Source organism: Pteropus medius, unplaced genomic scaffold, assembly GCF_902729225.1.
Source record: "Pteropus medius unplaced genomic scaffold, Ma_sr-lr_union100, whole genome shotgun sequence".
Lineage (NCBI taxonomy): Eukaryota > Metazoa > Chordata > Mammalia > Chiroptera > Pteropodidae > Pteropus > Pteropus medius.
Window position 1 is genome coordinate 2,991,732 of NW_024356333.1, and position 13,140 is coordinate 3,004,871.

Consider the following 13,140-nt stretch of genomic DNA (forward strand, 5'->3'; position numbering starts at 1 on the left):
CTTGGTTTATTGTCCTGAAATCATAAAAATATTTTCTTCTACTTTTTAATAAATAATTTCAAAGCTTTACCATTTCCATTTAGTTCTTTTAATTACCTGGAATTAATTTTTGTTAATGAGATAATGCGGGAATCCAATTTGATTTTTTCCCCCTCAACTCTATGTTCAGAAGAGGCAAATTCATAGAAACGGAACAAAGCCTGGTGGTTGCCAGTGGCCGTGGGGGAGAAGGAAAGGGAACAACTGCTTACAGGGCATGTGGTTTCCTCTCAGGATAATGAAAATGTTTCGAAACTAGATAAAATGTAGAGGTTGTACAGCACTGTGAATGCACTAAATCCCACAGACATTGTCACTTAATGTTATGTTAATGATTTTCACCTCAATTAAAAAGAAAAAGAAAAAAAAATCCAGCTAGAACTTTGTATTGAATTACTCTGAATCAACAGATAAGTTGGTGAAAAACTTCCATGCTTACCATATACACTTATCTTATTTACTGTCATGATAAATCTGCCCATTTAGACGCTTTTACACATCTCTCAAAAAACTTTATAACTTTGTTGACAAAGTTCTTGTACATATTTGTTCAATTTAGTCATAAATGGTATGTTTTAAACATTACACATTTTAACACTTTATGCCGGTATGTAGAGATACAATTGAATTTTTTGTATTGATATTGTATCCAGGTATCTTATTACACCCTCTCATTAGCTTAGTTAAAACATTTATATTTTTAATTTTCCCAAGCCTATGTTATTATTTATGAATAATAATACTTTGTTTCTTCCTTTTCAATCTGTATGCCTTTATATCTTCTTTCTTGTCTTAGCGCAGTGGTTATGACTGACAGTTTAATATTAAACTAAATTGGTGATGAGGGTCTTCATTATGTGTTTATTTATTTTAAGGAAAATGTTTTAATTCTTAACCATTAAGTGTTACTGTCACCTTTTAAAAACATTTCATCATTTTGTTTAAGGGAGTTCTTTTCCATTTATCTTCTGCTAAGACTTTTTTAAAACATAAATTGATATTTAATTTTATTCAATGCTTTGTCTGAATTTAATGTTTTTCTCCTTCTAGCTGTTATTGTGGTGAACTGCATTTATAGCTCTTCTAAATGACAGTACTTGTAAAAAAAAAACGTTGTTGTGATAAATGATTATTTATATATATTGTTGGATTCGCTTTGCTCTTTTGTTTAGGATTTTGCTATGTCCATGAACGACATTGGCCTGACATTTCCCCATTTTGTACTACTACTATGTTTTGGTATCAAGTTAATGTTGGCCTCAGAGAATGGTTTGAGAACTGTATAAGATCAGAATCATGTGTAAACTATTCGAGGCTAACATAATTTGATACCTTTATTATAAGATCATATCCATTTACATTCTCGTATATCTGTTATAACCATTTACATGTTATATTTTTCTATGAATTTGCCCACTACATATAAACATTTAAATATATTGGTAAAAGTTGTATTTATGTTCTCTTTTTCATTTCTGCTAGTATCCTCTCTTTCTTATTTTTGACCAGTCTAGACAGAAGTTTATTGATTTTACTAGTTTTTTTTTTTTAAAGAATCAACTTTGTTTATCTTTTCGTATGTCTGGTTTGTAATTCATTAATTCCTGCTTTTACATTTATTTTATCTGTTCTATTTTCTTTGGTTATATCCTAGGGTCTTTTGTCTAATTTTCAATAATTTTTGGTCTTTCTAATTTGTTAATTTAAGACCATACATTTGTATTTAAGACTATAAATTCTAGTAAAATACCATTCTAAGAATATCTCTCACATTTTGAACTGTGTGGCTATCATTTTCATTTGGTCACATGTATTATCTAATTTTGATTATTAATTATTTTATGACTCAGAAATTATTTAGAGGTTTCTTTTAACATTTCTAACTGTATGCTAAGCTGTCTTTTTAAAAGGTATCTTTTTAGCTGATTTAAAAAATTTAATATGATCATGGTCAGAGAACAGAATTGATGTAATACCAATAATCTAAAATTTGTTGAGATTTGTTCTAAAGAGTCATTTGTGGCCAATATTAAAAAGTGTTTTACATGTATTTGGAAAAAAAAGTTTATTCTCTAATTGTTCTATATGTATTCATTAAGTCACACTTGTCAATTAGCTATTTAATCCAATCTGTGTAGCCCAACAAGTAGCCAATAGCTACATGCAGCTCTTTAAATTAGAATTAATTAAAATCAAGTAAGATTAAAATTTAAGTCACCAGTGCCCTAGCTATATGTGCTAGTGGCTAACACATTGGGCAGCAAACAATTCATCACCTCAGAAAGTTCTTTTGGATAGTGCTGCTCTATTTACTTAATGATTTAAATTTTTCCTGATTACAATTACGATTTTTGTCTAAAAACGACTTTATTCAGACTCTATTTATAATAGATAGTTTTTCTGGGTGGTATATTCAAGGTCAATGGTTATTTTCTCTCGACCATTTGAAAATATGATTCTAATGTCTTGAAGTTTCTACTGTCAAGAAGTCAACAATCAGTATAATAGCCCTTTTTTTGTGTGTGAGTCATCTGTATCTTCTCTCTGTCCAGGTGGGGATTTTTCTCACATTGTTTGGATCCACTGTGACTCCTTAATGTGAATACGAATCTGCATATTTTCTTCAGTTCTGGGGGATTCTTAGTTAATATGCCCTAAAACAGGGCTTCTCTTCCTTTTACTTTCCTCTTCTTCCAGATCTCCAATTAGATATATATTAGATGTTATTGATCTAATTTCCTTGCTCTTAATCTCTCATACTTAACAACTCTGTCTCACTGGGCAGATTTCTGGGGAATTTCTTCGGAATCTATTTTCCATTTTACTATTCTCACTTAGGCTGGGTAGAAAGTGTTATTTAGCTCCACCATTAAGCCTTTAATTTTATCCATTATAGTTTGATTTCTATAACTTTAATTTGTTTCTTTTTTTAAATGCTACTAATTATATTTGATAATGTCTTCCTTAATATATCTTTAATTTCTCCTTTAAAAAAATCTGATTCAATAATTTCAATATCTTAAGTTTTTGCAGGACTGAAAATGCTATTAGTTTTTTATGTCGACTCACAATTATGTGTACTTTGTTTCTCTATACATTTCATGATTATTTTTTCCTTCGAGATCATGTTCCTTAGAAATGTACCTGTGGGAATTCTTTGCAGTTGAAGTTGTGTCTCGGATAATTTGCATTTGTTTTTATCAGATACATGGGGCTTGATTTTTTTTTTTTGGGGCTTGAATTTTTTTCAACCATGTAAATAGTGTGAAGTTGACCTGTAATTATGTATCAGTCCTGTTTTCTTTTCTTTCTTTTTTTTTGTGTATGTGTTAAATAACTTCGATAATTTCTTTTTCTTTTTACTTGAAGCCAAGGTCTAGACAGCCAAAATTCCTACGCTATCTTCTTTTGCAGGAGGGGTTTTTAGTTTTTAGGTTTTTTTTCACTGAGAGTCTAGACCCTCGGATTCTGTTTTCTATAAAGGGATATTTATTATTCCAGCTCATCGCCTGCCTGGCCCCTGCTTCCCCAGTCACGGCAACTGCATCTGGAGGTTGCAGGGAACTGAGCAGCAGGAGCCATCAGGCCAGGTTCTGGCTTCAATATTCATTTTTGCTGTTGGTCCGTGGTTTTGCTTCATTTTAAGCCTCTGAGGATCTTCCTCACTTTCATGCTTGATTATACATTTCAAAGTCTTAAGAAATACATTTTCATGAATTTAAAAATGTTTACGAGTCGGGCTTTCGTGTTACCTGTTGAGCGTTGCTCCTCTAGTAGTCTGTTAGGGTGGGTCTTAAAGCAAGTGAGCCGAACGGTCAGCGTGATGTTCTAGAATGTGCCGTAAGGGAAAGGAGACTGGAAAGAGAGGAACCATTCTGGGAATGTGGTGATGGAGTGTCATACACACGGTCTTACATAACACAGGGAGAGGTAAAATGGGCTAAAAGGAAAATCAGTGTGATTTGGGGACTGGAGGGGATATAGCTGGTGGACACTCGTTGGTTTTAAGGTTAAGTAAATACGAACATTTTGAATGAAATTTCTATTTCAGAGGAGAGTTTTGGTTTGGGGGAAAGATATTCAACTTGATTTTAACTGGAGTGAGCTTGAGGTGATAGTAGAATCAGCTAGGCTGGTTCTACTTCTTTAGGTTTGATTTAGAAACATTTGTAAGGTGCTACTGGCATTTAGTCTAGGGATGCTAAATATTCTGCAGTATGTGAGACTGTCTTATACAGCAAATAACTGTCTCACTTCAAATGCCAACAGCGCCCTGGTAGAGAAGCCCTCTGATACGGCAATGCTGAGGTGAGGACGTATGAGAGACACAATTTGTGACTTCAGTAGTGAGAGATCAGAGCCAAAGCTGTAAATCTGTGAGTGATCCATAGTGATTATGGCCCCTGAGAATGGGAAATAGTATGAATAATGGGATGGTATGCCCATGACCCAGGAGAGAGAATCAAGGTGATTCTCTGAGATCCGCTCTCACTGTCATCCTCTGCTCTTTGTGGTGACCCACGGTCTCTGCAGACCTTGGTTAGTGCGTGCATCACCTTGTACTGCAATTGTTTTAGGTGCCCAGCTCCGACTGGACACTGATTATATACCTCTGATTTCGAGCACAGTCCTAGGTACATGGCAGGTAAATGAGCACTGAATGTTCCAGAAGGGTGATGGGTAAAGCCTGACAGACATCACTGGATTTGAGAATTAGGAAGTCACTGAGGAACCAGAAAGGCGTTTCCATATTTCAAGTGCTCAAGCTTGAGAAGGTCAAGGTGATGAGGAAGCAAACAGGAATGACCAAATAGGAGAGCTGCATGAGTGTGAGCAGGGAGACAGGACAGCCGAGGGGGGTGACCAGGAGAAAGTGCAGATTGGACACGACAGTGGGGACTTGAACATATTTGTGTTCAAGAAGAAGAGAAATTGACAAAGAGGAGAAGATAAAAGCTGTGATGACTGGACTAATACTGATCAATACCTAGACCCCTACAACTGCTATTCTGACTCCTGCCTACTACTCCTTCCCAGTGTGCGGGGGGCCTGACTCACCCCACACAAACCCTGCCTTGGAGACGGTCTCAGGCTGCGTTGGCTGTCTCCAACCCACGCCGACGAGGACAGTGCCAAAGGAGACACGAAAAGCACAAGAGGGAAGGATAAACCTTAATGCCAAGGTTTTTGAATCAATTCCTTCTTCTCGACCATTTAACAAGTTAAAAAAGAAAAAAAAAAAAACTGATGGCATTAAAATAATTAGCCTTGACCTTTAACCCTGTCATACTTATTTCTCTCAAGACAGTAATGTGTCACTATCTGAAATTTAACAGGAGAGCAAGACGCTGCCTATGTAGCACACAATCCGAGGTCACATACCACGCCTGCTTTCCACGGGGGGAAGAGCCCCCTTCCTGTTCACAGCACCCCAAACCAGCAGAGTCCCGTCCCGTCCATCCAGTACCTGGCCCTTCTCCTGGGAAACTAAGATACTAAAACTTTTCTCCGTGGCACAGCAGTTAATACAAGTGGCACAAATTCAAATTCTCCCAATCTCACAGAAGAGCAGTGAGATGTCAAAAAATTCAATAACAATAATAAGTGTCAGATTCTACAAGTGGGTAAAATGGATATTTAAACAGCAAAACTTTTAAAATTTGCCCTTATTCTTTTTTTCCCTTAGAACAAAAAATTGAATACCAAAGCATAGAATAAGTTTTTCCCTGTAAGTATTTCACTAAAATTTGTTTTATGAGCCTGCCGATTAACCTGCTGATCAACCTGCTGATATTAAATGAGATTCTTCAAAGACCTTCACATTATGTCAATTATTCACTTTTTTTTTTCTGGCAAGGCGACTGATTTTCAGTCTGATTGTAATGAATGTAACAAATTATACAATTTCAGATACATTTTTTGGTTACTGTTCCCTTGGAGCGTTGGATGAATAATTTTATTAAGATGTCTATTAAGAAGTCAACTCCAAAGCTTTAGCAAAGCCACCTGCTTCTCCCATTTTAAATGTTAATTTTCTTTTTAACCTGTCTGGAAATATTGTCTCACTTTTTATTAAAAATAAACTCTCCGTCTATTGCTAACCTCTTGCTCATTTCAGGGCTTTCGTCCTTGCTGTTACCTCAGGCTTCAGCTTAAATGTCACCTCCTTGGGGACGACGTCCTGGACACTTCTACCCCGCTCTGCTCTCTCAGAGCACCCTGTTCCATTTCATGACGATCTGTTTTATCACGATCTGTTTACTGTTTGTCTTCTCCAGCTGAGTGGAAGCTCCATGAAAGTGGTGACAATGTTGTTCCCATGACTACTACATCGTCTGCTCTTCACTTGGCACGATAAATACCGGATGAACTTACAAATGATAATTATTTTTGCCTATCGATATTACAGAAATCACCGAGGTGGTTCCAAGCCTATCGCTGAATCTTTAACCCAAGTCAGCACCTTATGTCCAGCGGGACGCACTGTCTTCCCTCCGGACCTGCTCCACCCCCGCGGCCCATCTCAGTGGAGGCAGAGCATTACTCGCCCCCTTAGGATGGCAGTCAAAGTCACTGCACGTTTCCCGTCTCTCCTCGCCAGTCCTTTACTCCACCGCCCCTCCCCTCCTCAAGCTCTGAGCCCCCCATCTCTCGGCCTCGCTCCTCCATCCCTATCGCCTTCCTCTCCTCTGCGTCTCCTTACTGCACATGTGCGCCCTGGAACACCTCGCGTCGCCCTGCCGGGGGAGCTTCCTCAAAATGCCCACAAGATCTTCAGGAGCTCCTTGCGGCCTCAGCATCGAATTTCAGCCCAAACCCTTTACAGTAAGGGTTCTGCCTGCTGCCAGAGCCTGACCGGTCTCCGGACGCACGGAACTGGTCCCACCCTCTGGACACGTCGCACTTCCCCATATGCCCAAGTCTTGGCTCATGCTGTCCCCATGGCCATGTCTCTGTGGGTACCTTGAGGTTCCAGGTCACCTCCTTTGGGAGTCTTTCTGATGCCTGTTCTACTCTCCCTCACTCACTCAAGCCAGATTAAGTGACATGCACTTTACTACAAGAAACAACAAGAATTTCTTGGTGCCCTATTATGTGCTACTCTCACAGGACGCACAGCGACAGACCAAAAAGGTCCCTGTGTTCTTAGCTACTTGCAGCCCCATTCGAGATGGGGTAGACAGGGGAGTCATTTTATTACAGAGGTGAATGGGTCCCTTCTAGAGGTTCCCTTTGCACCCCCCGCTCGCCCTCCCGCGGCGTGCATTAGTGGGTCTCGTCTTTGCCCATGGACCAGTCTGGACCGCGCGGGCAGAGATTCAGCTTACTCATCTGTTACCGCCCTCCCTCACTCGGTCCTGTGTCTGGGATGCTTCGAGTCTCCGCAGCTGTCAGTGGGCAGATGGATGACAGGGCTGCTGCTGGAGGGGACTGCTGGCCGAGCCAGTGTGACTGCACTAAATGGCCTCCTTGTTTCTTCCATTTCTGCACTTCTAGACTGGAGTGATCCGCAAAGGTCAGTCAGACGGCATCGGCCTCTGCTCACTGAGGGCTGCTCATCTCACTAGGATCAGAGGCACGAGTCTTTATCACGTTCCCTGTGATCTGCACCCCTGCCCACTTGCACACCCTGCTGTGATGTCACCTGCCCCCCGCTTCCCCTTGCTCAACCCGCTTCAGCCACTCTGCCCTGCCGTCCCCCCGCTTCCTCAAACACCCGGCCATGCTCCCACCTCCGGGACTTTGCAGGTGCTATTTTTTTCCAGCTGGAATCGTTTCCCCCTAATATCCACCAGATCCCTCACTGTCCTCCCTCAGATGTCGCTCTAAGGTCACCTTATTACAGTGGCTTCCTCTTAACCTTCCTAAAGCAGCAGCATCCCTCCCTTCCCCATGCGCTGCTCTGCCCTGTTCACTTCTCAGCATCTCATTATTGCTGCATACGATACATCCTGTTGTTTATTGTTTACTTTTTGCATCCTCCCACTAGAGTTAAAGATAAATTAAGGCCCGGCTTTTGTGTCTGATTACTGATAAATAGTGCCTGTCCACGGTAGGTGTCCAACAAATGTTTTTCAAAAAAGAAAGGAGAAAAAAATAAAAAATCATGCACACAGTCTGGATTCTGGTGTTTGGGGATTTTTAAATTTGTTATTGTTTGTGTATTTGTTTTGTTTTTTACTTCACTATTCTTTGCTCTATCAGTTAGTTCATAGTTGATTTCACCCGGGGCAACTTTATCCTACTGAATCATAGTTTCTCCTGGCCTCAGGTGATCCAAGAGATACTGAATTTGTCTGTGAAAGGTTATATAACAATTACGCCACCTACGTGACTGTCCCAGACCACAGCCTTGCAGTCAGTATTGGCATTTATAACTGCACTTGTCTTTCAGACGGCCTTCATCCATCAGCAATCATTTTATTTGCAAATCTTGTATCAAATCTTGACTTTATCACATATCCCTGTTCTGTTCTCAGCAGCGCTAGAATCAAACCTGAATTCAGAATGCGACTCTTCAGGAAGCTTAATAATCTGCTTGTATCTTACAGTAGCTTTTAGAAAACAAAATGGTAAATTCGGGACTTGTTTTGACAGTTTGTCATAGGCTATGGCTGTGTAGGTTGACTTGAGGGGGCAAGAGCGGGGGTCAAATACAGCCCTGCTCGCTAGGCTGAGCAAGACCAGTTGGTCTGCAGAGAAGGGGGGCCCATATTCTAGGTATTACCAGGCTCCCTACATTCTGGGAGACCTTGGTATAGCCAACAGACAGCGGCGATTCGGCACAATTTTCTGCACTTGCTGAATCTGTCACGCTGTACAGTTAATATCAATGTTTAGAATCACCATCTGAGGACAATTTTATTGAAACAAGAAGTAAATTTAAAGTAGTATGCAGTCTGTTACACTTACAAAAGCAGGCAAACCTTAGTTTAAACAAACAAGATTGCTGAATACATTTACTGAAAAAAAATGTTTCCTACTAAACTTTTCATTCACCTATGGGGACACTGAACTTCCTGGGTTCTATCCTCTACTCTCTGTCTTTTAGGGTTAGGTTAATGGATAATTAAGGCTGACACCTTGACAGATTCCTATGAGATTTTGGAGACACACGGCATAACCCATGTGAAGGCGGTGAAGTAATACTCAGTTAAAGCCTAGCCCATCACCAAAGGCTTTACAAAGACAGACTTCCCCACGCTGCCCTCAGGTTCTGTTAGGGTAGCAGTCACGTGTTCAGTGTAAGATATATCCTACAGATCCACAAGGGCCGTGGTGAAAGCCCTGGACACTCTCATGATGTGGGTCTGCCCTAACCGTGGGCATAAAGCGGGGGACTAAGCATCACCTAGTGCAGGAGCAGCTGATCCGGACACCTGCTGCTTGGGAGTGGAGCCCAGGAAACAGTAGAGTCCGGGCCCTTCCCCTGCAGACTTCTAGGCCTTGCACGTTCCAGCAAGCGGAAGCTTAATGGTGAAACAGAGATCACCACGAGGCGAACACTAAATGGGTGTTGGAGGCCTGGATTCTACTTCTTCCCCCGTCATTATGTTCATGCTCCATTTCCTCCCCTCTGCTTCTGGCACGGTTACTGCATGATTCTCTGGTTTTTCTGTCTACATATTCAGAAGTGATCTAATTGGTTTACATGGCAGCATCCCTACTTTCTATAAATGTCATATACTGTAGCGACATTACTCATACTTGTTCCCACTACCAGAAATACGCTTCCTCTTTCTCCACTAGGTTTGTTACTGATTCTTCACATCTGAACACAAACGTTGTTTTCTCACAATCTCACGAGCAAAGGGAGATGCATTTCCATATGAACATGTATAAATCCTTGCCCTGCCTGCGAGAGCTCTCATGCTGTGTGAGTACCACCTGTTTAAATATCTGCCTCCTTCCAGGCTGTGACTGCTTGGTCTTCATGTTCTCTATAGCTGCGAGGTTCATAATTATCATTCAGTACATATTTATTGAATGACTGCATGAATCTAACGCACACCTGTGGTAATGCTGATGCCACGTAAGCCTAGCCCCATCTTCCTGCCTTAACTCCAGGCTTGTATTTTTAAAAACTTCACAGATTTCTGCATTTGGTGGTACCTCGTTCTCAATCTGTCCCAGCTGAACTCACCTCTGCCTTTGCCAAACACATGCAACCGCTGTGTTTGTGATCTAAGGAGCTTGGTGCTCCCTCTTCAACAACTGAACTCACCTTTTATTTCACAGAGAAATCGAGGACGTCAGCGAGAACCCCCTCAGCTTTCTGCTACCAAACACACAGTCCTGTCTATATTGGTACCCTCCTTCCCTGACCCCTTCTATTAAGATCTCTCCTCCTACTTCTGGCATCTCTCTGGTCTCATCTGGGGTAACCCTTCCCCACCTTCTCAGGAGCTGACACTCTTGTTTACTCTTTCTACCTCTTGTAGAGTAAACCTCTGGGATTCTCCCCACTGGCATTTAAACCTGATAATCCCTTCTATTTGGAAAAACAAACAAAAAACAAAACTGGACTCCTTCAATGCCGCAGCCTCCTACCGCCCTCATCCTATTTCCTCTTCAAGGAGCGAAAATTCCTGAAAGAGGCACTGTGCTGGATGTTTTTATTTCCTTACCTCCTGCCTCCTCCTTATCACTCCTGTGTGGATTCTCCTCCAAGCATTCTATTAAAACAGCCACTGTAGGGCCACCGCCGACTCCATCTCATCAGATAAAATGGATACTCATCGTTCTTCATTTCACCGGATCCCTCGGCAGCATTTTGTGCTCGACAGTGTTCGCCCTCCGTTGTGAAACGGTCTTAACTCATGTCGTGAGGACTGGCGCAGACCTCTCCCGCCACGCTGGTTGCTGTTTCTGACTCCAGGCGACATTACGCCAACATTAGAGGCTGCTTCTCTCCAAGCCTCTCTCTTCTCACGCTCTCTGTGCAACTTCATTCACACTCAGACCTTCAACAGGCGCATGACTCACTCATGTTGACAGCGAAACCAGCTCTCGCCTCTGAGATTCAGACTCGTACATCCAACTGTTTATTTCACTTCTCCACCTGAATATCTCAAACCCAATTCCAACGCGTGTAATAGCCATGATCCTCCCATCTAAATCTGGTTTGTTTTTTTTTTTTTTACAATTTTTGGATCTCAGTTAATAACCCAACCCCATTCATCTTGCTACATGAACCGTGGAGGGTGATCATGCATAAAACCTTGCCTATCATTTCCTTTGCCCATCATCAACCATGTTCTGCACTCGGGGCTTGGGAGGGACAACGTGCCTATGCAGTGACAAACGGAGCCCGAGAGAAGAGCGGAGGTCCAGCCCCTGCACCAAGAAAATGCAGACCGCTTCCCAAAGCACTCCCTCTTTTTTGGAGCTGAGAGGGCCAGAGTGAACACGAAAATTGTGGGGGAGGAAGGTTTTTACTCCGTCTGTGAGAGGGATGCTGGAGAACCGGATCTTATCACCACTGCTCTATCTACTTTCAGACTTCGGTTTTCATGCTGTGTTTGGACAGCGGGCATTGACTTTTCCTCTGACTGCCATTATCCACCTAAGGAAATACACAGTTAAGGAAAGAAGCAAGTGTCTACGTGTCGTAATGGGGAAAACTATCCCCCCAAATCCCTACACGTCTCTCGCGCTTGGCACATCCTATCGGATGACCACCATGAGGCTGTAAAAGTGGGCAAAGCATTCTATTCCATGGCTATATTTTTCTGTTTATTTCAGAGCATGTGTTTCTCCCAGGTATCACTCATCTCAGTAATACATGGTTTCAAAGACACAATTTCATGCAGATACAGGAGAAATAGAATAAATTCAAAGCTCGTCTTGCCATCAGTCTTTTGATTAAAGTGCCCTTTCCAGAGAGGTAAACGTTATACTTCTCTCAGCCCCTACACGACTTACTGCACAACTAAATTGCTGCATTTTTATTGCGGAATCACGCCTGGCCTTGCTCAAAATTGTTTTGACCTTTGGATGAGCCGATATTAAAAAAAAAAAAAAGTTCTATCTTTCTCCAGAATTAGTAAGCCATAATAAAAACTGGAAGGCAAGTTTGTCATATCTGAATGGCGCCTGTCAGAGTCACAGCAAATATTTTCTTGACAACTTCATTTTGCTCCTGGAGAGAGCTGCTTGGTGACCCTGAGTCTGTTCCAGCCCAGTGTGGATGACGCCTTCCTCATCAGAACTCGAAGTCCAGCTGGCAGCTCCGCCAGGCAGCGTTGGAGACCTTGTTTTCTCACATGGAACCACGGGCCCAGGAGTGTCATTCACTCTGGGAAAGCTGTCAGAAATCTCCATGTATATCAATTTGCTACTTTGCAAGTAAAAAGCACCGAAAAATTACCATGTTCAGAAATGTACCAGACGTTGTGTTAGGGTAAACTTCTAAGGATTGTGAAATTACTGCTTACTAGATCACTGAGGACAAAAGGGAAGGTCTCTCTGAAAACAACTAAGGCCAGTAATAAACCATCAGAAGTGTGTGCTACTGTGAGCACCTTAACAGAGTCAATGCCAAGGACAGTGAACCCATCCAGAATGCAATCTGCAAGGATAACTAACATCTTGATTGAGCCCGGTCAGAAAAAAGTTAGAGTGAATAATATTAAACGGAACACTGAAACTGAGCCAGAAGCTTCAGTATGGTAAGAAATTATTCAGTAATATTATGGCCTGTCACCAACAAACTTAAAAGAAAACTATCTAATGTGTATGTTCTCAAAATGATTTGACATATGTTGCTTTATTCTTTCCAGGATGAAATCAGAGTGATTTAAAAAGGTTCTAAAATAATCTTTCCTGCCCATAAAAAACAAAGAAATATTTGAGAGTGACAATAATGGGCTGAGTTTAACTCATTAAACTTGAATGAATTACTCTCTAAATCTGCATAAGTATTTGCTAAAAAGACAAAAAATACAGTTTTGTATATGTATAGCAGTAAAGACTGCTATAAATTTGGACAAATAATGAACAGTAACTTCCTTTCAAGCACTACAAAGACACTTAAAAAATTAAATTACTATCAAACGATTAAAACATAAATGATTAGCAAGGGCAACTGGCTTGGGAGAA

The 13,140-nt window shown here is 41.2% G+C and overlaps 1 protein-coding gene across 1 annotated transcript in view; it reads right to left on the reverse strand.

Moving 5' to 3' along the window:
• Positions 1-13,140, reverse strand: part of CNTNAP2 (contactin associated protein 2) — a 1,613,390-nt gene that overhangs the window by 343,372 nt on the left and 1,256,878 nt on the right. The window lies entirely within an intron of this gene.